At 37.8% G+C, this 27279-nt stretch overlaps 1 protein-coding gene across 1 annotated transcript in view; it reads right to left on the reverse strand.

Annotated features, from left to right (window-relative positions):
• The window catches only part of CACNA2D3 (calcium voltage-gated channel auxiliary subunit alpha2delta 3), a 1718630-nt gene that overhangs the window by 656212 nt on the left and 1035139 nt on the right, over nucleotides 1–27279 (reverse strand).

The following is a 27279-nucleotide window of genomic DNA, read 5'->3' on the forward strand; positions in this document are numbered from 1 at the left end:
CAAAACACATAAAAAATATATTACAATGTATACTTACATTCATAATAGCATTATCTTTTTTTTTTTAAAAATACACACAAAAGTTATAAGGGCTCAAAGATATGAGATCTCTGGTGTTAGAAAAAAAAAAAAAAAAAAATATATATATATATACTGTAGATATATATATATATATATATATATATATATATATATAAACATATCTAATTAAATATACATATGTATATAAGTAAATATATATATATATATATATATATATGTTTTATGTATTTTATTTTCATTTATGTATTTACAGACATATATACACATAAACACATATGTACACAAATATAGACATATATAAGTGCCTTGGAGCCCTTTGCAGTTAAGTAGATGAAAACATAAAAGCATATTTATTAAATTGTTATATTGTGTATTTACTGTAACTATTTCACATTCCAATGTTCTTTACATAGCAGAATATGTTCTAAGTGCTTCTAAATAGATATTCCTATATATACTGTATCTGTATATACTGTATCTATACCTAAATATATTCATGTGTGTATATATATATATATATATATATATATATATATATATATATATATATATATAAGGTAAATCCCACCAGGGGGAATAAAGGAGGAGACCCGGAGACAGCAAAACTTGATTTTAGTATCTTTTATTCAGCCAAATGGCCAAATGACAGGTGTAGGTACAGATAGACACCTGACGCGTTTCGCGCATGCGTACATGCGCTTCATCAGAGGCTAAAGAGTTTAGGTGAACCAAGACCTTTAGATATATATTGTACCAAAATACCGTCAGTTATATGCAGAAATATTTATTTTTAATAAATAGAATATATTCTGCTATGTGAAGAACATTGGAATGTGAAATATTCATATTTCAATGTCGGGTTAGTGTAAATGAGAATATGCAATCGGGTTTGCATGTTTTTTTCTCCATTGACTTATGTTGGGGAATAGGTGAATGTGCACATTCAGCTCTTTGCGTTTGTTGGGTTAGCGTGAAAACAGTTTAATTCAAACTCATAATACAAGCACAACCCGCCGCATGCAAAATACTTACTTATAGTGCAATTAACGCTCGAGCAGGAGCATTAATTAGTGCTCCACTTGTAATCTGGCCATATAGCTGGTAATGTTAATGCAAAATACATATCTATGCCTATATATCTATCGGAATAGATATATATCATTGGTTTTTAATTCTGTTTTCAGGCCTCGCACATTTGCCCGAATTTAAGGATTATCTTGGGTGACAGAAGGTTAATAACTAAGCTTACTAATTTAACTGTGCTCTAGTTCAGATATTCTGAAAATCTGGCCTGTTAGGGATGACTGAGGACAGGTTTGAAAACCAGTGATATATAGGAATAGGCATACACACATAAATAGATACATATATTTACAATAAAAATAATATTTTTCTGTACGTGAAGAACATTGGAATGTTAAATATTAATAACCATTGAAATCTATGGTGAGAATAAGTTAATGCAGTTGTGATATTCAAAGTCCTTTGGTTAGCGCACGTCGGGTTTCGCTGAAGCACAAACTTCTTCTGCTTGAGCAGAAGCACTAAATACTGCTCCACTTGTAAGTCATCCCATAAGTGGTAAAGACAAATACAGTAAATTAAATGTAAAAATCCAGGGATATAAATAAGGCTATCAAGAGAAATATGTGCAGACATGATGATCCATTTGGTTCTTCTTGACCCCTTGTTAGATAGGTCCTGCAAATGTTCTAATTTCAGGATTTGTACACACCTAGTTAGTATATATACATCTGTAATACACATGGAAAACAAAGATCAAAACTGATACATTGCTCTCAGGGTGAAAGCTCATACAAAAATGTGAATTAGTTCATAAATATCTCTAACACAACTAGAAAGCAGAACACAAAACTGATACATTGCACTCAGAATGGGCACTCATTAAAACAATACGAGGCTTGGAAGGATATTGATACCAGCTATGAAGGAACACATAGAAACAGACCAGGTTTACAATGATGCATAAGATAATTAAGTGCTTCCTTTTAATACAGTCTTGTACCCTGTGATTTAAATAGCAACATGACCAATCGCTATTTGCAGCACTCAACAAAACCCCATACAGACAATGTTACAACTTCTAATTATTTATGCTGGACATTCAAGTATATAGAACACAAAACTTAAATGATGAATGGATTCCAATGTTTCATTTTTTGACTATAATGAAAGAGTTAGCTCTTTCTGAAAAATGCAAAATCCTATATAATAAAAGGCCAAGTGTGTTTGTCCGAAGTTGTCATGCGCAGTAGAGACTGCGCGCGAGGACAAACACACCTGGCCTTCCAACTGACCTGGTGTCGTGTGGTGGAGTGAGCATGGCCGGGCGGGTTTGGAGTGGGTATGGTCGGGGGTGCAGAGTGGGCGTGGCCGGAGTGGGTACACCATGGGCTTGACAAGACGGGTGTGGAGTGGGTGTGTCCGGCATGACGTGAGTGGGCCCGATGCCGAGAGACAGAGAGGTCTAAAGAGGGGGGATAGAGAGAGCAGAAGGATAGAGAGAACAGAAGGATAGAGAGAGCAGAAGAGGGGTGATAGAGAGAGTGAGAGAGAGACAGCAAAAGAGAGAGGGGAGAGAGACAGCAAAAGAGAGAGGGGGAGAGAGACAGCAAAAGAGAGGGGGGAGAGAGACAGCAAAAGAGAGGGGGGAGAGAGACAGCAAAAGATAGGAGGGAGAGAGACAGCAAAAGAGTGGAGGGAGAGAGAGCAAAAGAGAGGAGGGAGAGAGACAGCAAAAGAGAGGGGGAGAGAGACAGCAAAAGAAAGAGGGGAGAGAGACAGCAAAAGAGAGGAGAGAGAGAGACAGCAAAAGAGAGGGGGAAGAGAGACAGCAAAAGAGAAGAGGGAGAGAGACAGCAAAAGAGAGGGGGGAGAGAGACAGCAAAAGAGAGGGGGGAGAGATTACAAAAGAGAGGGTAGAGAGAGAACAAAAGAGATGGGGGAGAGTGCGCAAAAGAGAGGGGAGAGAGAGTACAAAAGAGAGGGGGAGAGTGCGCAAAAGAGATTGGGGAGAGAGCGCAAAAGAGAGGGGGGAGAGAGCGCAAAAAGAGAGGTGGGAAAGAGCGCAAAAGAGGGGTGAGAGAATGCAAAAGAGAGGGGGAGAGAACGCAAAAGAGAGGGGGGAGAGAGCACAAAAGAGAGGGGGGAGAGAGAGCAAAAGAGAGGGGGAGAGAGCACAAAAGAGAGGGGGAGAGAGCACAAAGCATATTTAAACATTGACCTGTAATCTGCAATAACCTAAAAAGTAACTGTAGAAGCTAAGGCCCTACACATACATATTCAATATTTAAATGATGCATTGTTATGTACAATGCGTAATGTTTAAATACTGTATTTGCATATAATTTAAAATTGAATTAATGTTGCTTGTTGCGTTTTATTATTTCTAGATTACGAGTTTTGCGCTATGAGTGAAAAAGCATTGTAATGCTTCATAAGGCTGCTTTTTCCTTAACGCTGCTATTACAAGTCTTGTAGATATAGGTGTACCGCACACCTTTTTGGCCGTCACGCAATGTCAGTACCGCACTTTTAAAAAAGTCCTTTTTCAATGGGACTCCCATAGCGTTCGTATTATAAGTTTGCCTGGGAGACCAAAAAGTGAGCAGTACACCCTATACTGACAAGATCCGTACTGCCATCTACAGTCAGTAGTTATGTGTTTTATGCTACAAACCTGTAGCATAAAAAGCATAACTAAAGTGTTAAAAAGTACACTAACATCCATAAACTACCTATTAACCCCTAAACCGAGGCCCTCCCGCATCGCAGACACTATAATAAATTTATTAACTCCTAATCTGTTGCTCCAGACATCGCCGCCACTAAAAAAAAATATTAACCCCTTTTCCGCCACTCCCCAACATCGTCACCACTATAATAAACCTATTAACCCCTAAAACACCACCCTCCCACATCGCAAACACTATTTAAGGATTATTAACCCCTAATCTGCAGTCCGCCCACAACGCCGCTATAATAAACCTATTAACCACTAAACCACAAGCCCCCACAATGAAATATACTAAAATAAATTATTAACCCCTACACCTCTGACCTCCCACATCACTAACTCTGCATAAATATATTAACCTCTAATCCTAACCCTAACGTAACTCTAACCCTAAGTCTTACCCTAACGTAACCCTAAGCCTAAATCTAACCCTAACTCTAACACCCCTAACTTAAATATAATTAAAATAAATTTAAATAAATCTTACAATTATTAACTAAATAATTCCTATTTAAAACTAAATACAAACTTACCTGTAAAAAAACCTAAGCTAGCTACAAAATTTCTAATAGTTACATTTCAATCAGCCAATAGTATTGAGCCTTCATCCTATTGGCTGATTGGAACAGCCAATAGAATGAGAGCTCTAACCTATTTGCTGATTGGATCAGCCAATAGGATGAAAGCTCAATCCTATTGGTTGATTGCAACAGCCATTAGGATTTTTTCCCCTTTAATTCCTATTGGCTGATAGAAATCTTTCAGCCAATAAGAATGTAAGGGACGCCATCTTGGATGACGTCTTAAAGGGAACCTTCATTTTCCAGCGACAACCATAAGAAGAGGATGCTCTGCACCGGATGTCTTGAAGATGGACCCGCTCCACGCCGGATGGATGAAGATAGAAGATGCCGTCTGGATGAAGACTTTTTCTCAATTGGATGAGGACTTCTCCGGATGGATAAAGATCAAAGAGGCCTCCAGGATGAAGACTTCTTTCCGCTTGGATGAGGACTTCACCATCTGGATGAGGATGGATGTCTGGACTTTGATAACTGTAAGTGGATCGTCAGGGGTTAGTGTTAGGTTTTTTTAAGGGTTTTTGTGTGGGGTTTTTTTTTAGCTTAGGGTTTTGGCAATGAAAAAAAACTAAATGCCATTTTAAGGGCAATGTCCATCCAAATGATTTTTTCAGGGCAATGGTTTGCTTAGGTTTCTTTAGATAGGTTTTTATTTGGGGGATTTGGTTGGGTGGGTGGTGGGTTTTACTGTTGGGGGTGTTTGTATTTTATTTACAGGTAAGAGAGCTGATTTCTTTGGGGCAATGCCCCACAAAGGGCCCTTTTAAGGGCCATTGGCAGTTTAGTGTATGCTAAGTTTTTTTTTATTTGGGGGGGGGGATAGGGCTATTAGATTAGGAGTAATTCGTTTTTATTTATGATCATTTTGTTTTTTATTTTTTGTAATTGTGTTTATTTTTTTTTGTAAGTTAGAAAATTGAATTTTAATAAGTTATTTTTTTTTTGTATTGTAATGTTAGTTTTTAGTGTAAAGAAGGTTAGGTTTTATTTTACAGGTAACTTATTAACTTTTAATAGTTAATACCTATTTACTAACTAGTCTATCTAGTTAAAATAAATACAAACTTAGCTGTGAAATAAAAATAAAACCTAAGATAGCTACAATATAACTATTAGTTATATTGTAGCTAGCTTAGGGTTTTTTTACAGGTAAGTATGTACTTAATTTTAAATAGAAATTATTTAGGTAATAATTGTAAGGTATATTTAGATTTATTTTAATTAAATTTAAATTAGGGGGTGTTAGGGTTAGATTTAGGCTTAGGGTTAGGGTTATGTTAAGGTTAGGTTTAGGGGTTAATATATTTATTTAGTGTTAGCGATATTGGAGGTCAGAGGTTTAGGGGTTAATAACTTTAGTATAGTGGCGGCGACATTGGGGGTGGCAGATTAGGGGTTAATAAGTGTATTTAGGTGGCAGCGATGTTAGGGGCAGCAGATTAGGGGTTAATAACTGTCTGTAGGTGGTGGCAATATCGGGAGCTGCAGATTAGGGGTTAATAGTTTTATTTAGGTGGCGGCGATGTTAGTTAGGTGGCAGCGATGTTAAAGCCAGCAGATTAGGGGTTAATAACATTATGTAGGTTACGACAATGTCAGGGTGTGGCAGATTAGGGGTGTTTAGACGTGGTATTTATGTTAGGGTGTTAGGTCTAAACATAACTTTTTCTTTACCCATAGACATCAATAGGGCTGCATTACGGAGCTTTTGTTTCCGCAATCGCAGGTGTTAGGCTTTTTTTTTTGCCGGCTCTCTCCATTGATTTCTATGGGGAAATCGTGCATGAGCATGTCAAAGCAGCGCTTGTATTTGGGTGTGGTATGGAGCTCAATGCAACCATATGGCCCGTACAAGCCTGCTTTTTGTAAACTTGTAACTAGCTGAGTATAATTAACATTATAGATGTACATAAATGCAGGCCTGTTATGTGAATATTTAATTTATTGTTACTGACTACTATTAACTCATTGTCATAAACACCTTTTAATTTATATGCAATACTTAAATTCAAATATACATGCTGTTTAAATATTGAATATCAATGTAAGGCCTGACTACATTATATCTACAATCTTTGAAATAAAATGCATGTATGATTCATATTAGTTTAAGTATTGGATATATACATTAAAATGTAGAAATTCTTGCTTGATGCTTTTATTATTGTAAACAAAAATATATTTTTAAAATAGATATTTATGTTATAAAAGACAGTTATAATGGTAACCATCAATAATCACCCAATCAACCCCCAAACAGGAATGGGTGGGAGGTGGTTAGTTGATTAAAGCCTACAAAATACTAATTAACAATAATCACCCAATCAACCCCCATACAGGTATGTGGGGTGGTTAGTTGATTAAATCCTACAAAAAACTAACAATAATCACCCAATGAACCCCCATACAGGTGTGGGGGAGTGGTTAGTTGATTAAAGCCTACAAAATACTAAAAAAAAAATAATAATCACCCAATCAACCCCTATACAGGTATGAGGGTGATTAGGAGATTAAGGACTAAACCGCCACCTCCTAACGCAAACTATACATTGCCAATATGGTCAATGATGTTGGGTGTTGCCTAAGCCATCATCACCGACCAATGGTGTGTACAGTAAAAGCCTCTCGGCAACGCTACTTTATCGGGAGCTTGGAATATTCTGACAAGCTTGCTCGATATATCGGCATATCCCTTAGAATATGTCTCCACTTCGCAGCACTTTCGATCATCAGGGCCTGGATCTTAAGGATAACTCCCAAAGCTATACTGGTTTACAGTAACATGTCTCTATCCAAAAAACAAAAACATTTATATTTAGGACAAGATCACACATCTAACCACATGTGCATAGGTGTTATTTATCACAATCAATAATTATCTTATTAAATCACCTCTTCTCAAGCAGGGATATGTTCAGATTCCTTTCTGATTGTGATCACTAAGAAATGCACTATACTTATATATTTTTTTTACTGTACTTCACTTTTTAAGTCAGTAATCATTCCATACTATATTTATTGAATAAAGCTGAAATATACCTTGCAGAGTTTGCTGACAATGAGTAGTGGGGTTTGTGGGAACTGATAGGAAGGTATTTTAGCAATAATAAGGTCAGTAAGGTAAGTAATATGCTGGGAAACTCTATATGATTTTCCTCTTTGAAGACATTTCCATAAAATTCAATGCACTTGTTTTACTTTTAAGCAATTATGTGCTTTGTTTATAATGAATATTAATTGTGATGCTTGACTTGGTATACCTTTATTTTCTATTACATGTTTAACCCTTAGCTGTCAGAAGTCTGCAATCAGTGGCGTAGCGTGGGGGGGGCCACAGGGGCGGTTGCCCCGGGCGCATAATTATGGGGGGCGCAAAGCCTTCACCAGATAGTAGACTGTGACAGTCAGTCCCAGGCTCCAGTGGCGCTTTGACAACTTGGCAGGCAAAGGGAACAGGGAGGATAAACATTCTAACAGGTGCCCTGCTGTTCTGTCTTGAGTCTTAAGCAAGTGTGAACTTCAATTGTCAGTCAGTGTCGTCTGTGAGTCTGTGCCGCCTGTAAGTGTAATCCGACTCTGTCCGAACGTTACCTGCTGATTACGGTTTACGTCACTAGTTAGCACGTAGGGTCCTGACTCCTCCCACTCCCAGCGCGCAGGTCAGGAGGGACCAAGGGAGCAAGAAGTGGAGGAAGACTGTCTCTAGCGCGTTGTGCCCGCCCGTGACTTTAAAAGGTAAGTAATGTGGGAGCCTGGAGGCGAGGATAAAGGGATGTTGGTGGCTATATTGACTACAAGTTATCACTAGCTCACAATGCAGCCATTAAACATGCTAAGAGGAATGGAATGTTAACCCGGTCCAGCCCAGGAATACCCTGAAATTTGCAAACACTCAGACTGAAAATTGTCTGATCAATGTGAAGCACTGCATTGGGAACCCTTGATTACAAGCATCTCTTCTCATGTCATTACAGCTGAGCCTTGGCCCTGCCTTGTGTATACGTTCTGCCCTGCACTCTGTAACTTCATTATAACTTTTACATGCTATGGCTGATAGGAATAGGAGATAAAGGGATGTCGGTGGCTATATTGACTACAAATTGTCACTATCACTATCTCACAATGCAGGATTAAACATGCTAGGAGGAATGTTAACACAGTCCAGCCCAGGAACACCCTGAAATTTGCAAACACTCAGACTGAAAATTGTCTGATCAATGTGACGCACTGACTGCATTGGGAACCCTTGATTACAACAAGCATCTCTTCTCATGTCATTACAGCTGAGCCTTGGCCCTTGGGTATACGTGCTGCCCTGCACTCTGTAACTTACTTCATTATAACTTTTAAATGCTATGTATCAGCCATAGCATGTAAAAGTTATAATGAAGTTACAGAGTGCAGGGTAGCACGTATACCCAAGGCTCAGCTGTAATGACATGAAAAGAGATGCTTGTAACCAAGGGTTCCCAATGCAGTACGTCACATTGATCAGACAATTTTCAGTCTGAGTGTTTGCATTGTTACCTACTGTACTGGTGGAAGAGACTCAGTCAGTGCTAATGGGTTAGGGGGGCGCAATTTTTACCTTGCCCTGGGCGCTGACAACCCACGCTACGCCACTGTCTGCAATAATTTATATTGCTCCCAGTTTCTAAATATTTGTTTCTAGTCTTCTGTTTTAGCAAATTAATCTACATCCATACGTCATCAATAGATTGTGCCATGGTTAGACTATCAGACTTTCAACAATACTGTAAAAGAGCAATTGAACGTTACGAGAGTGCTTATTAAAAACAATTAGGCTGATATGTCATGTACGGACTTCTAAAGCAACTTTTTTTTTTGTAATATCATATTGTGTACTGTAAATTCCAGTTGCTAAGGGAATTGCCTGGGAGTGATGATCCCTAAAGACATTACAGGAGATGAATCCTGCAAAAAAAATTGCTCTAGGCGATTTTAAAAATGTATCGCATTATCTTCTTTTAGATCTAAGCAGTCATTTTGATTCTTGAGTGTGGTGTAGACATGAGTTGCATCAGACATAGACACTCTTGGTATGAAAAATACTTTTTTACAGAATCTAGATAAAACACCTGTGATATATACTTTGTTTTACAGTGATAGCATAACTAAATTAATGAGAAAGAATAAAAAAATATTGTACTCATCTGTGCTAAAAGACATTTTAACAATATGATGTACAGTTCCCAAAAAGAGAATGTTGTAAAATCTGGTAAAGGCACACGTGTGTGTGTGTGTGTGTGTATCTGAATGTGTGTGTGTGTTTGTGTATCTGTTTGTATGTGTGTATATATGTGTGTGTGTGTGTATTTGTCTGTATGTGTGTGTATATGTGTGTGTGTATTTGTTTATATGTGTGTGTATCTGTATGTGTGTGTGTGTTTGTGTATCTGTTTGTATGTGTGTATATATGTGTGTGTGTGTGTTTGTGTGTGTATATGTGTGTATGTGTTATTGTGTGTGTGTTTGTGTGTATGTGTGTATGCGTGTGTATTTGTTTATATGTGTGTATGTGTATGTATTTGTTTGTATGTGTGTGTATATGTGTGTGTGTGTATTTGTTTATATGTGTGTGTATCTGAATGTGTGTGTGTTTGTGTATCTGTTTGTATGTGTGTATATATGTGTGTGTGTTTGTGTGTGTGTATTTGTCTGTATGTGTGTGTATATGTGTGTGTGTGTATTTGTTTATATGTGTGTGTATCTGAATGTGTGTGTGTTTGTGTATCTGTTTGTATGTGTGTATATATGTGTGTGTGTTTGTGTGTGTGTATTTGTCTGTATGTGTGTGTATATGTGTGTGTGTATTTGTTTATATGTGTGTGTATCTGAATGTGTGTGTGTGTTTGTGTATCTGTTTGTATGTGTGTATATATGTGTGTGTGTTTGTGTGTGTGTATTTGTCTGTATGTGTGTGTATATGTGTGTGTGTATTTGTTTATATGTGTGTGTATCTGTATGTGTGTGTGTTTGTGTATCTGTTTGTATGTGTGTATATATGTGTGTGTGTTTGTGTGTGTGTATTTGTCTGTATGTGTGTGTATATGTGTGTGTGTATTTGTTTATATGTGTGTGTATCTGAATGTGTGTGTGTGTTTGTGTATCTGTTTGTATGTGTGTATATATGTGTGTGTGTGTTTGTGTGTGTATATGTGTGTATGTGTGTGTGTGTATTTGTTTATATGTGTGTATGTGTATGTATTTGTTTGTATGTGTGTGTATATGTGTGTGTGTATTTGTTTATATGTGTGTGTATCTGAATGTGTGTGTGTGTTTGTGTATCTGTTTGTATGTGTGTATATATGTGTGTGTGTTTGTGTGTGTGTATTTGTCTGTATGTGTGTGTATATGTGTGTGTGTATTTGTTTATATGTGTGTGTATCTGAATGTGTGTGTGTTTGTGTATCTGTTTGTATGTGTTTATATATGTGTGTGTGTTTGTGTGTGTGTATTTGTCTGTATGTGTGTGTATATGTGTGTGTGTGTATTTGTTTATATGTGTGTGTATCTGTATGTGTGTGTGTTTGTGTATCTGTTTGTATGTGTATATATATATATGTGTGTGTGTTTGTGTGTGTATATGTGTGTATGTGTTATTGTGTGTGTGTGTTTGTGTGTATGTGTGTGTATTTGTTTATATGTGTGTATGTGTATGTATTTGTTTATATGTGTGTTTTTTTGTGTGTTTGTGTTTGTGTGTATGTGTGTGTATTTGTTTGTATGTGTGTGTATTTGTAGGTGTGTATATGTGTGTATGTGTTTGTTTGTGTGTATGTGTGTGTATTTGTTTATGTGTGTTTATTTGTTTGTATGTGTGTATATGTGTGTGTTATTGAATGTGTATGTGTTTGAATGTGTTGGGATTATGTCAATAATATGGTTTTAGCTATTAAAATTATAGAGAGTAACTGCTTTGACTGAGACACTACCACAATGGACAATGTATAAACAACTGATGGGTTAATCAGTTACAAGACTGACTTTAAAGGGACATTAAAATAAAAATTAAAGGGACAGTTTACTCAAAAAAATTATCCACCTTTACTTTGTTCCCAATGATCCTCTTTACATGCTGGAGTGTATTCAATTGTTTACAAGTATTTCCATTAAAGGGACACTCACTTCAAATTAAATTTCCATGATTCAGATACAGCATGTAATATTAAACAACTTTTCAATTTACTTCCATTAAAAACAATGTGCAGTGTCTTTTATATTTACACTTTTTGAGTCACCAGCTCGTACTGAGCATGTGCAAGAATTCACAGACTATACGTATATGCATTTGTGATTGGCTGATTGCTATCACATGGTACAAGGGGAGTGGAAATAGACATAACTGAAATTTGTTAGAAAAAAATCTACTACTCATTTGAAATTCAGAGTAAATGCTATTGCATTGTCTTGTTATCTTGCATTTGTTGATTATGCAAATCTACTGTGTTTACTGGTCCTTTAACCTTATATTGGCATTTGAAATAGTTTATTTAGCCTGTGGTATCCCCACCCATCCTAAAAGTTTTTGGCCTCAAGGCCAAGCTGTGTTAACACAGCCAGTAGAAGAAATTACACTCCCAGTTGGATATAGCAGAGATAAGGTAATAAAATGATAATTTTCCATTGTTCTCTCCAAGTATTGGTGATTGGTTTATGGACAGATATAAGATAAAGAAGCAGATATACGTACACAATGTGATAAAGTAATGAGATCTGATTTTACCTACAAGCACAAATAAACCTTAAAAAAGCAAATCTCATACATTAGAAACACATTAAGGGAAAAACAATTTTATAGTACACTGTCCCTTTAAGCTTTCATGATTCAGATAGAGCATGCAATTATGTATACTATCTAATTTGCTTCATTATTTTATTATTATTTTTATTATTATTTTATTTTATTTTATATCTTTTATTGAAAAGCATACCTAGGTAGGCTCAGGATCAGCAATGCACTATCAAAGGATATCAAAAGAATAAAGCAAATCTGATAATAGAAGTAAATTGGAAAGTTGTTTAAAATTGTATGCTTGTTCTAAGCCATGAAATAAAAAAACATTCACCTAGATTACGAGTTTTGCGTTAGAGGCTGTGCGGTACTAACGAGCAGTTTTCCCTCACCGCTCACTTACCTACAGCGCTGGTATTACGAGTTTTTCTAAACCCGTTGTTAAAAGACTAGAAGTGAGCGTTGAGCAAAATTTTGCTCATTACCGCACTCCAATACCAGTGCCGCTTAAGTCAGCGGTGAGCTGGTGTAATGTGCTCATGCACGATTTCCCTATAGGAATCAACGGGGAGAGCCGGCTGAAAAAAGTTTAATACCTGCAAAAAAGCAGTGTAAAGCTCCTTAAAGTGTCAGTAAACCTAAAAAATAATGTTATATAATTCTGCACATAGTGCAGAATTATATAACATTATATTAGTGCTATCGTTATAAAAGCTTATATTCCCTTTTAATTTTTTTAAAATATGTCAGTTTTTCAGACCGGCTCTCTGCGCTCTTCTGAGCGGGTCTGTTTTTATTACACAGCGCATTGGGCCAGCTGTATAGTCACACGGCGCGGAGCAGGTCCATCTTCAAGACATCCAACGCAGAGCATCCTCTTCCTCCGACAACTAACACAGAATGAAGGTACAGTTAAGTGACGTCATCCAAGATGGCATCCCTTAGATTCCGATTGGCTGATAGAATTCTATCAGCCAATCGGAATCTAAGGGACGCCATCTTGGATGACGTCACTTAAAGGTACCTTCATTCTGTGTTAGTCGTTGGATGAAGAGGATGGTCCACGTCGGATGTCTTGAAGATGGACCCCCTCCACGCCGGATGGATGAAGATAGAAGATGCCGTCTGCATGAAGACTTCTGCCCATCTGGAGGACCACTTCTGCCTGGCTTGGATGAAGACTTCTGCCCGTCTAGAGGACCACTTCACCCGGCTTGCATGAAGACGTCTCCCGGTAAGTCGATCTTCAGGGGGTTAGTGTTAGGTTTTTAAGGGTGTATTGGGTGGGTTATATTTTTTTCCAAATGCACTTTTCAGGGCAATGGGGAGCATAGGTTTTTTTAGCTAGTATTTTATTTGGGGGGTTGGTTGTGTGGGTGGTGGGTTTTTCTGTTGGGGGAATTGTTTGTATTTTTTTTACAGGTCAAAGAGATGATTACTTTGGGGCAATACCCTGCAAAAGGCCATTTTAAGGGCTATTGGTAGTTTAGTTTAGGCTAGGGTTATTTTTATTTTGGGGGGGCTTTTTTATTTTAATAGGGCTATTAGATTAGGTGTAATTAGTTTAAATTTCTGTAATTTGTTTATTATTTTCTGTAATTTAGTGTTGTTTTTTTTTGTACTTTAGATAATTTAATTTAATTCATTTAATTGTATTTAATTTAGTTAACTTATTTAATTATAGTGTAGTGTTAGGTATTAGTGTAACTTAGGTTAGGTTTTATTTTACAGGTACTTTTGTATTTATTTTAGCTAGGTAGATAATAAATAGTTAATAACTATTTAGTAACTATTCTACCTAGTTATAAACCTAAGCTAGATACAATGTAACTAGTAACTGTAATATTGTAGCTAGCTTAGGGTTTATTTTACAGGTAAGTATTTAGTTTTAAATAGGAATAATGTAGTTAATGATAGGAATTTTTAGTTAGATTTCTTTTAATTATATTTAAGTTAGGGGGTGTTAGGGTTAGGGTTAGACTTAGATTTAGGGGTTAATAACTTTAATATAGTGGCAGTGACGTTGGGGGCGGCAGATTAGGGGTTAATAAATGTAGGTAGGGGTGGCAATGTTAGGGATGGCAGATTAGGGGTTAATAATATTTAACTAGTGTTTGCGAGGCGGGAGTGCGGCGGTTTTGGGGTTAATATATTTATTATAGTTGCGGCGATGTCGGGTTCGGCAGGAATTAAAAAATTTCTTTTAGTGTTTGCGATGTGGGAGGGCCTCGGTTTAGGGGTTAATTTGTAGTTTATGGGTGTTATTGTACTTTTTAGCACTTTAGTTAAGAGTTTTATGCTACGGCGTTGTAGTGTAAAACTCTTAACTACTGACTTTAAAATGTGGTACCAGTCTTGACAGGAGAGGGTCTACCGCTCACTTTTTGGCAGACTCGTAATACCGGCGCTATGCAAGTCCCATTGAAAAAAATGGATACGCAATTTACGTAAGTGGATTTGCGGTATTGCCAAGTATGGCCAAAAAAGTGAGCGGTACAGCTGTCCCTGCAAGACTCGTAATACCAGCGGGCGTTAAAAAGCAGCGTTAGGACCGGCTAATGCTGCTTTTTAAGCCTAACGCAAAGCTCGTAATCTAGCCGATTGTTTTAGACTTTTACAATATAAATGAGAAAACAGGCTCCATTCCTGAAGCTGCAGATGCAATGAGAAATTCTGCCACTCTAATTAAGTAGCAGTTGTCTTAAAATGAGTTAAATCATCCTGGTCAGATCTGACTGGGATGAATGACAAGCTCTGTTCTAATGCAATTGGTTGAACCAGAGAAGGGGACATAGCTGCGCAAGCAAATCTCGTCACAATGCAAGGTATAAAAATAGCTAGATAACTAGATAGATAAATGGATGGATGAATGGATAGATAGACAGACAGACAGGTGGATAGGTAGATAGATAGATGATAGATAGATGATTGATAGATAGATAAATAGACAGACAGACATTAGAACAGCTACACATTACTGTAAACACTGATACCATAGAGTACTTAAGACATATTCATGCTCTTGAGCTCTTATGAACCTACCTAGGTGTAGCTACACATTACTGTAAACACTGATACCATAGAGTACTTAAGACATATTCATGCTCTTGAGCTCTTATGAACCTACCTAGGTGTAGTCTTAAGCCAAGAATACCAAAGAAAGGAAATTTGTTGTATCTGAATCATGAAAGTTTTAATTTTACTTCCCATTAAAGGGACATTAAACTAATTTTTTTCTTTCATGATTAAGAAAAGAGCATGCAATTTTAAAAAACGTTCTGATTTACTTCTATTATCTAATTTGCTTAATTCTCATGATATTCTTTGTTGAAAAGCATATCTAGATAGGCTCAGAAGCTGCTGATTGGTGGCTGCACATAGATGCTTTGTGGTATGGGTCACCCATGTGCATTGCTATTTCTTAAACAAAGGATATCTAAAGAATGTAGCAAATAAGATAATAGAAGTAAATTGGAATGTTGTTTAACATTGTATTCTTTATCTAAATAATGAAATAAATAAATTGAGTTTAATGTCCCTTTAATCTTGATAACTTGAATCCCCATATTGGTCTTATTCTTATTAGGCATCAGCAAAAATTCTGCATTCCGTAATTATTTATAGAAATGAATGCTGAATAGTTCTGCGGGTTTCAGAATTCAGCAATTTTCAGTGTTGGATTTATTAATGCAAAAGTGCAACTATGATTGCCAATTTTTTTTTTTAAGAATATAAGGAAGACTAAGGAATTGACAAATTTCAGGTAGGAAAAAAATGAAATAGTTTTGATAAAACGGTCGTCGTTTAATTGAAATTCATCTCCCGTATCCCGGAGGACAGCGACAAAATACTATCCACAATCTGATTGTAAAACGGCCACCGAAGAGACTCCAGTGCAGGCTGCGTCCATCTAAGAGGAGAAGTTTATCTGTTACAATATTAATGTACCTTACATCTATTTTTTCTAGGAGTACAGACATTAAACTGTTAGATACATCAAACATTAACTAAATAAGAGAACAAGAATTCCATGTTAGGGGCCAGATTACGAGTGGAGCAAAAATTAAGGCTCCCATTTGATTAGATTTTTGTGTTCGTTAGTTGAAAGTAAACTGTTTTTGTTCTTGCGCTAATCTGAGGAGAGCTAAGAATCCGAAGTTAGAATATTGTGTGCGTGTTCACGTATTCCCCCATAGAAGTCAATTGAGAAAAAAGTGGGGAAAAAACTTGCACTGGCACAAACCCGATCGCATATTCTCATTTGCGCTAACCTGACATGAAAATATGAATATTTCATATTATAATGTTCTTTACATAACAGAATATGTATTTATTCATAAATATATATTTCTACATATATCTGAAGGCATTTTGGTAACATATATATATATATTTATATAGGAATATCTATTTACAAATACATGTGCAGAATAAAAATACTATGTGCAGAACATTGGAATGTGAATTATTTACAGTAAATACATAGTTAAAGCCTTTATTAAAAACGAATATGGCATAAACATGCTTTTACATGTTTTCATCTACTTAATGGCAAAGGGCTCCAATGCATTTCTATATATGTCTATATATCTATACATAATTATTTATGTGTTTATATGTGTATATATGTCTATAAATACATGTATATACATATAAATAGATAAATACATACGTACACAAATATAGAAATAAATATATATATATATATATATATATATATATATATATATATATATATATATATATATATATAAAAGTGAAGATATATATATAGGACAGCCGGCATTAGCATCGGTTCAAAAGTCCAGAATTTATTCGACAAATTAAAAGGAAAATCTGCAACATGCAGCTAACAATAAACAGCAACAAGGAAAGGTCTTAGTCTGACATGTTTCGGCCAGGGGCCTTAATCATATATATATATATATATATATATATATATATATATATATATATATATATATATATATATATATATATATATGTGTGTGTGTGTGTGCAAAAAATTTTTACTTTTGAGACATGGAGGATTTTCATCTCATATTTTTATCTCCACCATAATTTTAATGAATGAATATATATATATATATATATATATATATATATATATATATATATATATATACATATTTAGACATGTATATCTATGTGTCTCAATGTTAAAGCCCTTTGTCTGCCTTTTTCTTTTCTAACGCCTGAGACCTCCTTTCATTGATCCTTTATAACTTTTGTTATAGTTTACCAGAGCTCTGAAGCTGCAGTAATCATTCTAGCATAAATTGTGATTACGCTAAAGTGATCGCGTTTACTTTCAACTCGTAATATGATCAGTAAGCCCGATGAGCGCAAACCCTTGCAATATACCCCTTATCGGTTTGGCGCAAACATTTGGGTAAATAAGGGAAAGCCCTGGAATTAAGGGAGAGGTTGGCAACCCTTACTGCAACACAAAAATGATCCGGATTTGCACAGATATTTGTGTCTTTTTCACTAATAAATCAGAAATATATATATACATATATATATACTTTTTATTTAATATATATTTCAAAATTTAATATGTTTTATATTTATTGTCTATTTATATACATATAATTGTATTAAATATGTATGTGTTTCACATGTTTTAAACGTGTTTTTAATTTTGTGTTATTGGTTTGAAAGGACATTCTTTCACTTAGGGCTAGATTTATCAAAGCTGAGGTGTACAGGGGCGAAATTACCCACAGGTAATCATCATTGCACACAAGCGCAATTTTGCTCTCACGTGCAATCCCGCCCCCTGCCCGCGCACATCCAATCACGCGCGGGCAGGAGCTGTCAATCTCCTCGGTCGGACTCGACCGCGGAGATTGAATTTCGCCACCTTGGCGAAAAAGTTAGGGAAGCGGCGGTCTGGTAGGGCTTTGATAAATCGAGCCCTTAGAGGTAGATAAGAGAGAGCCCGGATGACGAGTGGAAGGAGGGAGGGGTTGATTGACCCCACTTGAAAGGAATGGGGTTACAGAAAGGACAAGGGGTGGGCTGTAAGGTGAGATTTTATAAGCACTATAGAGGAAGTGTCGTGCCTCTTTCTTCTGGACAGCACGGAGAGGCAAAGTTCCCGCCCTTGCTCCCATTGTTTAAGTAGAGTAATAAGGTGGATGCTTAAGTCGCAGCTGTGGCAGGGTGCTTGCTCGAGTCTCTAGAGGCTTACGCCTAAGAGGAATTGGTGGGTACCCCCTGCTAGGCTAGTAGGGGAGGATTCTTTGAGGAAGGTGGGGGCGGGAGATTATGTTGAGGATAAGGGGCAAGCACGGTTGTTGGTTTAAAAAGTTAAGGGTATTATATTTAGGAATTATGTTGTTATTAAATAAAGAAGCTGCAGCCTTTTCATACCCAAGATTGGGAGTGTGTGTATTTATTAAGGGGGGGTGTCAAGAATGACTTGACAATGTGAGGTCAAAGCATTTTTGCACATTAACATCATTAATTGGCTAGGCCGTTGACTTCAATTTCACAAATAAAACTTAAAATTACTTTAAATGGCTCTGTTGTGTAAAATGGTGCTTGCCGCCACACCACATAGAGAGAAAGGAAATAAAATTTGTAACTTGCAAATACTGCAAATCAAATAGTTGGATTAGACATTTATTCCGCATTTTGGAAACCTAGGTTACATATTTTTTTCCCCTCTAGAGAATGTGGGACAAAGTATAATTTTTACATAAAAGCAGGATGTGTTTAATGTCCCTTTAATGGCACCCATTGAGTCAAAAGTAACCTTCAGCTACTATAACACAACATTTTAACAACTATACAAGCATTTCTAAACTTATTTTTTCAATTACATGAATTAGGTAAATACACAAAACACAATCGGCTAGATTTAGAGTTTGGCGTTAGCCGTCAAAACCAGCGTTAGAGGCTCCTAATGCTGGTTTTGGGCTACCGCTGGTATTTAGAGTCAGTCAGGAAAGGGTCTAACGCTCACTTTGCAGCCACAACTTTTCAATACCGCAGATCCCCCTACGCCATTTGCGTATCCTATCTTTTCAATGGGATCTTTCTAACGCCGGTATTTAGAGTCGTGGCTGAAATGAGCGTTAGAAATCTAATGACAACACTCCAGCCGCAGAAAAAAGTCAGTAGTTAAGAGCTTTCTGGGCTAACGCCGGTTCATAAAGCTCTTAACTACTGTACTCTAAAGTACACTAACACCCATAAACTACCTATGTACCCCTAAACCGAGGCCCCTCACATCGCCGCCACTCTATTAAAAATTTTTAACCCCTAATCTGCCGACCGCACACCGCCGCCAGCTACGTTATCCCTATGTACCCCTAATCTGCTTCCCCTAACACCGCCGACCCCTATATTATGTTTATTAACCCCTAATCTGCCGCCCCCAACGTCGCCTCCACCTACCTACAATTATTAACCCCTAATCTGCCGACCGGACCTCACCGCCACTATAATAAATGTATTAACCCCTAATCCGCCTCACTCCCGCAACCCTATAATAAATAGTATTAACCACTAATCTGCCCTCCCTAACATCGACCGGACCTCACTGCTACTCTAATAAATTTTTTAACCCCTAAAGCTAATTCTAACCCTAACACTAAAATCTAACGAAATAAATTAACTCTTATTAAATAAATTATTCCTATTTAAAGCTAAATACTTACCTGTAAAATAAACCCTAATATCGCTACAATATAAATTATAATTATATTGTAGCTATTTTAGGATTAATATTTATTTTACAGGCAATTTTGTAATTATTTTAACCCGATTCAAGTTCAATCCGATTGGCTGATCCGATCAGCCAATCAGATTGAGCTCGCATTCTATTGGCTGTTCCGATCAGCCAATAGAATGTGAGCTCAATCTGATTGGCTGATCGGATCAGCCAATCGGATTGAACTTGAATCTGATTGGCTGATTCCATCAGCCAATCAGAATTTTCCTACCTTAATTCCGATTGGCTGATAGAATCCTATCAGCCAATCGGAATTCGAGGGACGCCATCTTGGATGACGTCCCTTAAAGGAACCGTCATTCGTCGAGAAGTCGTCGGTGAAGATGGATGTTCCGCGTCGGCGGGATGAACATGGATCCGGAAGAAAGAAGATTGAAGATGGCGCTTGATAGAAGACTTCAGCCGGATCATGGACCTCTTCAGCTCCCGCTTGGATAAACACTTCAGTCGGATCATGGACCTCTTCAGCTCCTGCTTGGATGAAGACTTCAGCCGGATCATGGACATCTTCAGCCCCCTGCTTGGGCTTGGATGGACCGATCAGTGAACCCGGTGTGGTGAAGACAAGGTAGGGAGATCTTCAGGGGCTTAGTGTTAGGTTTATTTAAGGGGGGTTTGGGTTAGATTAGGGGTATGTGGGTGGTGGGTTGTAATGTTGGGGGGGGGTATTGTATGGTTTTTTTTACAGGCAAAAGAGCTGAATTCTTTGGGGCATGCCCCGCAAAAGGCCATTTTCAGGGCTGGTAAGGTAAAAGAGCTTTTCTATTTTAATTTTAGAATAGGGTAGGGCATTTTTTTTTATTTTGGGGGTCTTTGTTATTTTATTAGGGGGCTTAGAGTAGGTGTAATTAGTTTAAAATTGTTGTAATCTTTTTCTAATGTTTGTAAATATTTTTGTATTTTTTGTAACTTAGTTCTTTTTTTATTTTATTAGTTTATTTAATTAGTTTATTTAATTGTATTTATTTGTAGGTATTGTATGTAATTAATTTATTGATAGTGTAGTGTTAGATTTAATTGTAGATAATTGTAGGTATTTTATTTAATTAATTTGTTGATAGTGTAGTGTTAGGTTTAATTGTAACTTAGGTTAGGATTTATTTTACAGGTAATTTTGTAATTATTTTAACTAGGTAGCTATTAAATAGTTATTAACTATTTAATAGCTATTGTACCTGGTTAAAATAAATACAAAGTTGCCTGTAAAATAAATATAAACCCTAAAATAGCTACAAAATAATTATAATTTATATTGTAGCTATATTAGGATTTATTTTACAGGTAAGTATTTAGCTTTAAATAGGATTAATTTATTTAATAAGAGTTAATTTATTTCGTTAGATAAAAATTATATTTAACTTAGGGGGGTGTTAGTGTTAGGGTTAGACTTAGCTTTAGGGGTTAATACATTTATTATAGTAGCGGTCAGGTCCGGTCGGCAGATTAGGGGTTAATAATTGTAGGTAGGTGGAGGCGACGTTGGGGGCGGCAGTTTAGGGGTTAATAAATATAATATAGGGGTCGGCGGTGTTAGGGGCAGCAGATTAGGGGTTCTTAGGGATAACGTAGGTTGCGGTGGTGTACGGAGCGGCAGATTAGGGATTAAAAAAATATGCAGGTGTCAGCGATAGCGGGGGCGGCAGATTAGGGTTTAATAAGTGTAAGGTTATAGGTGTTTAGACTCTGGGTTAATGTTAGGGTGTTAGGTGCAGACATAGGAAGTGTTTCCCCATAGGAAACAATGGGGCTGCGTTAGGAGCTGAACGCTGCTTTTTTTCAGGTGTTTGATTTTTTTTCAGCTCAAAATGCCCCATTTTTTTCTATGGGGGAATCACGCACGAGCACGTTTTTGAAGCTGGCCGCGTCCGTAAGCACCGCTGGTATTGAGAGTTGCAGTGGCGGTAAATATGCCTATACACTCCCTTTTTGGAGCCTAACGCAGCCCTTCTGTGAACTCTAAATACCAGGGGTATTTAAAAGGTGCGGGAGAAAAAAAGCCAGCGTTAGCTACGCGGGTCGTTACCGACAAAACTCTAAATCTAGGCGAATGTTTTTGTCAGTGATTAAAGGGGCTTAATTGGGATTTCTATAAAACTGCATGAAAGCAAAACATATAGATATTATCAAAATGTTAATTTAATTTAATTCTGTACTGATAATGATGGCTTGATTTATATATATATATATATATATATATATATATATATACTAGTCTTAAAGTCTATGTACACACGCCATTTTCCGCAGTGCATCGGTCCCAAGCGCCCACTCTCCTGCCCGCTCACTCCCCCACCATGCCCGCTCCCACCTGACCACGCCCCCACCATGGTCACTCCTCCGGCATGACCGCTCCTGTCTGGTCATGCCTCCCGACCACCCTCTCTGCTGTCTGATCCTCACTGACTGATCCTTGGTTACAATGTCAATGGCCAGGTATTTTTGTACTTGCGCAGTCTCTACTGCGCATGACAGCTTCGGACAAACATACCTGGCCTTTTATTATATAGGATGTGCTCTCCCAGGAAAGAACGCTAGCTCAATAATTTGTTAGCAAATGGACTGCACTCTCAAAATGGACACATCCCATGTTACTGTAAAACTCACAGCCCCGGATACTCACAGACAACTGTACACCTCCCAGCACCTTAACCATTAATCAGCCCATAGGGAAAATTACAAAAACAAAATTATCAACACTTACACAACACATAGAACGTTTGGCAATCTCTCGCAAGTACACAGCTAGATTAAAAGCAAAAATTGAAGCGTTAGTTACAGCATTTGGCAAAAAGGTTTAAGTCAAGGACCATATCAAGGTCTTTTTCTCTCTGGGTTTAAGTTTTTATTTATTTAATTTTATTTACAGAATGAAGAAAAGATGCAGACAGAGCGGACATACTCTGTCGGCATTTATCATTGCACTAGCAGTTCTTGTGACCCCCTGCAGATTCACGGCCAATCGGCCACTAGCAGGGGTGTCAATCAACCCGATCATATTTGGTCGGGTTGATTTCCGGCGATGTCTGTCCGGCTCCTCGGGGCAGGGGGACAGGTTATGGAGCAGCGGTCTTTAGACCGCTGCTTCATAACACGTGTTTCTGGCGAGCCTTCCTCCATTTGGAGGAAGTTTACTCAAATGTTTTTACACACATGGACATATTTAAAATATATATATATATATATATGTACTTCTTTTACTATATTTAAAATATGTAGTATAGTGTTCTACAGAAATAAGAAAAATGAAGGCAGCTGAAGATAAACATTTACCTTTATATAGGGAATAAATGATTGTGTTGCATTTTAGTGAAGAATTTGGCCATGAGTCTTTATCCTGGCGTAATTCATATTTTAAGATAAAAATATATGCTCAGAATTTTTTTTAAATTTTATTTACAGACGTAGTAGAAATAGATGCCACTGTGTAGAATATTTCTCTCCTGGTTTTAAAACAAAAATATATATAAAAGTTGAAAAAAAATGCATAACATTTTAGGATGGGAAGAAATATTCTGGATTTTTTTTTATTCCCCCCACCTGAAATTTGCTTATTTAGGGTTAAATTACAAGTGGCTGGTTATTGCTACCACAAGATCAGCACTCATAAAATTAACCAGAGATCAGATCTAATTTTATAAATGTCCACCAAATTCCCCCAAAATCATTTGTGATATTTATTTTTTATAAAATAACTTCAAAAAGCAGTTTTTGGGGGCTAAAGTCAGTGGCTGTGGGGTGTTAGAAAAAAAAGTCACTAAAAAGTGCCTTTACATTGCGGTCTTTGGGAACTGTGTGTTCCCGGTAAACATATATGTATATGCTGATACACATATTAACACATAAATACATATATATATAATCATATACAAATATATTTATATTTGCTTCCCAACGCTTCACGACTTACCCCCTTCGCTTCACGAGGTTCTTATGCCGTGTTCACGCCATGAGAATGAGGCTCCCATTTGAGACTCTTGTGAGTTCGCATTTGCATTGCTTACAACTTGTAATACCAGTGCACATTAGTGTACACTGGTATTACTCAGTGGAGAGCCCATAAATTATTTTTATGTTGATCTACAAAAGAGTATTACAGTGCAATACTAAAAAGAACATATACTTAGAGCACCATCTGATATACTTAGTTGATTTTAGGAAAAAGATTCAAGAAAGAAAATGTTAACAATCTAAGAATAGCTGTCTTTGCATGACATTTTTGTTTATAGGTAATTACTGTATAACTTGTATTCTTCTAAATGATGTATAATCACATTGCTGCTGTCATCATTTCTTTTTAACACACTTTTATGTGAGATCTTAAAACTTCTGCACATAGGTTTCTAGAGTCCTGCCAAATGAATTGCTTTTAGGGTTTTTATCATTAAATGATTACATCCCAAACAGTGATTTATTAACAAGTGGCATTGGTGTTAATACCTTACTTTTATTTAGAGACACAGAATGTTCTTTCTGTCAGGATAAATGATTACACCAGTGCCTTTAGGAAGAGGACGAAAGAACCATTGAAGCATAAGGAGACAGAATATAGGAAGAATCTATAGCACTATGTAATCTGCACTTGGTTTGAACAAGAAGACTAACTACATATGTGTGTGTATATAAAACACATATATAGTTAGAAACATTACCGTAACAGCACAATCTATTGCATTATGAAAGAATGCTGTAATCGTGAATACATAAAGTAAAATTTTATCTTACAATAAATTATCTTTAGCTGAGATATATATATATATATATATATATATATAGTGGAGATAAAAGCATGAGACTAAAATCCTCCATATTGCAAAACTTAGTAAATCAGGAGAAATTATTGCATAGGCAATTAGCACATCTGGGCAAGTATCCCCGCTTGACTTTACCCTGTAAAACTCCATATACATTGTTACCAATGCACAAGAGGATTCTGGGTAAGATATGCAAATTAGATATGCAACATCTCAGTAATTTTGCTTCAGATACTGGGGCCTATTTATTAATGTGCGAGTGGACATGATCCGATATTGTGGATCATGTCCGCTGCACATCGATAAATGCAGACAGCATACGCTCTCTGCATTTATCATTGCAATGCCGCCCCCTAAAGATTCAAGGGGTGTCAATCAACCTGATCGTATTCGATCGGGTTGGTTTCTGGTGATGTCTGTCCACCGCCTCAGAGCAGGCGAACAGGTTATGGAGCAGTGGTCTTTAGACCACTGCTTCATAACTTCTGTTTCTGTTTGATGCTAGATAAATATGCCCCACTGTTTTATACTGTGCAGCAAATACAAATCACTACTGGACAGCTGTTTCGTTCTTATTAGAACAGATTTTAGAAAAATTATATTTGGAAATTGATTCTATGGTGCAGAATATTTCTATCCTGATTTAATTCTACATGTGAAAGGCTATAAAGTCACATAATGATTTTGAAGAGCTTGGGTGATACAAACTGATCTTACTGCATGCACATACAACTGCTATTTTATCACTGGATCATCATAAGTCTCCTAACGCTCAGACTTATGTTTCTCCTCTGAGCCACTGGGGGGCTTTATCTTAGGCAGTTTTCTATAGTCTTACTGCTTACACTATCTTGCTGTCTGGCATCATCTACTGGCCAGCTGTTAGTAGTTCTGTAATTATCACAGACTATTAAAAACTGCTGGGCCAAACACTCCATGCCCTGTCATTGAGTCTATTCATTGTTAGTGCCTCTGCCTGATAGTTTTGAGGTCTGCTGTTTATCTATCTTGATTTTTAATTTTGACTTGGCCTGATTACCTGACCACTTTCAGATCTTCCTATTGTCTTGGTGCAAGTATCTGGACTCTGCCTTTGCCTTCTGATTTTGTGTGGCTATTGCCCATCTGGTTCTGACCCTGGCTTTACCTGACTATTGCTTATCTGCTTATTTGGCCCTATGCTTAGTTTCCAGCCTTATGCTTCAGAGGCACCAGCACCCAGCCTTGGACTTCAGTGTCACCTCTATCTTGTTCTCCAGTGGCACCTGTATCCAGCCTTGTGCTCCATTGGCACCTGTATCCAGCCTTGTGCTCCATTGGTACCTGTATCCAGCCTTGTGCTCCTTTATCACTTGTATCTGTTCTTGTGCTCCAGTGGCACCTGAATCCAAGACTTGTGCACAAGTGGCACCTGTATCCAGTCTTGTGCTCCATTGAAACCTGCATCTGTTCTTGTGCTCCAGTGGCACCTGTATCCAAGCCGTGTGCTCCAGTGGCACCTGTGTCCAGCTTTGTGCTTCAGTGACACCTATATCCAAGCTTTTGCTCAAGTGGCACCTGTATCCAGCCTTGTGCTTCATTGGCACATGTGCCCAGCCTTGGGCTCCAGTTGCACCTGTATCCAAGCCTTTTGCTCCAGGGGCAGCTGTATCCAGCCTTGTGCTTCAGTGACACCTGTATTCAGCCTTGTGCTCCATTGGCACCTGTATCCAGCCTTGTGCTCCATTGGCACCTGTGTCAAGCCTTGGGCTCCAGAGGCATCTGTATCCAGCCTTGTGCTCCTTTGGCACCTGTGTCCTGCCTTGGGCTCCAGGGGACTCTGTATCCATGCCTTGTGCTCCAGTGGCACCTGTATCTAGACTTTTGCTCCAGTGACATCTGTATCCAGCCTTGATCTCCAGTGGCACCTTTATCCAGGCCTGTGCTCCAGAGGCACCTGTATCCAGCCTTGTGCTCCATTGGCACCTGTTTCCAGCCTTGGGCTCCAGAGGAACCTGTATCCAAGCCTTGGGTTCCAGTGGCACCTGTATCCAGACTTTTGCTCAAGTGGCACCTGTATCCAGCCTTGTGCTTCATTGGCATGTGTGCCCAGTCTTGTGCTCCAGTGGCTCATGCATCCAGCCTTGTGCTTCAGTGGCACCTATATTCAGCCTTGTGCATCAGTGACACCTGTATCCAGACTTTTGTTCCAGTGACACCTGTATCCAGCCTTGAGCTTCAGTGGCACCTGTATCCAGCTTTTGCTCCAGTGGCACCTGCCTCCAGCCTTGAGCTCCTGCATTTCCTGTATCCTGCCTTGTGCTCTAGTGTTTCCAGTATTCTGTCGTGCAATCCTGCTGTACCAGTATCCAGCCTTGTGCTCCTGAGGTGCCAGGATACAACCTTGTGCTCCTGCAGTGCACATATTCAGCCTTGTGCTCCTTCAGTGTCAGGATCCTGTTTTGTGCTCTCGCTGTGTCAGTATCCTGTTGTGTGTACCAGTCAGCTCCCAAGTCCTGCCTTCTGTTCCGGAGTCCTGACTTGTGTCCCCATCAGGGCCAGAATCTTGCTATCTTGTGCTCTAGAATCCTGCCTTTTGTTTTAGTCAGTGCCCAAGTCCTGCCTTTTGTTCCAGTCAGTGCTCAAGTCCTGCCTTTTGTTTCAGAAAC

Source organism: Bombina bombina, chromosome 7 (genome assembly GCF_027579735.1).
Source record: "Bombina bombina isolate aBomBom1 chromosome 7, aBomBom1.pri, whole genome shotgun sequence".
Lineage (NCBI taxonomy): Eukaryota > Metazoa > Chordata > Amphibia > Anura > Bombinatoridae > Bombina > Bombina bombina.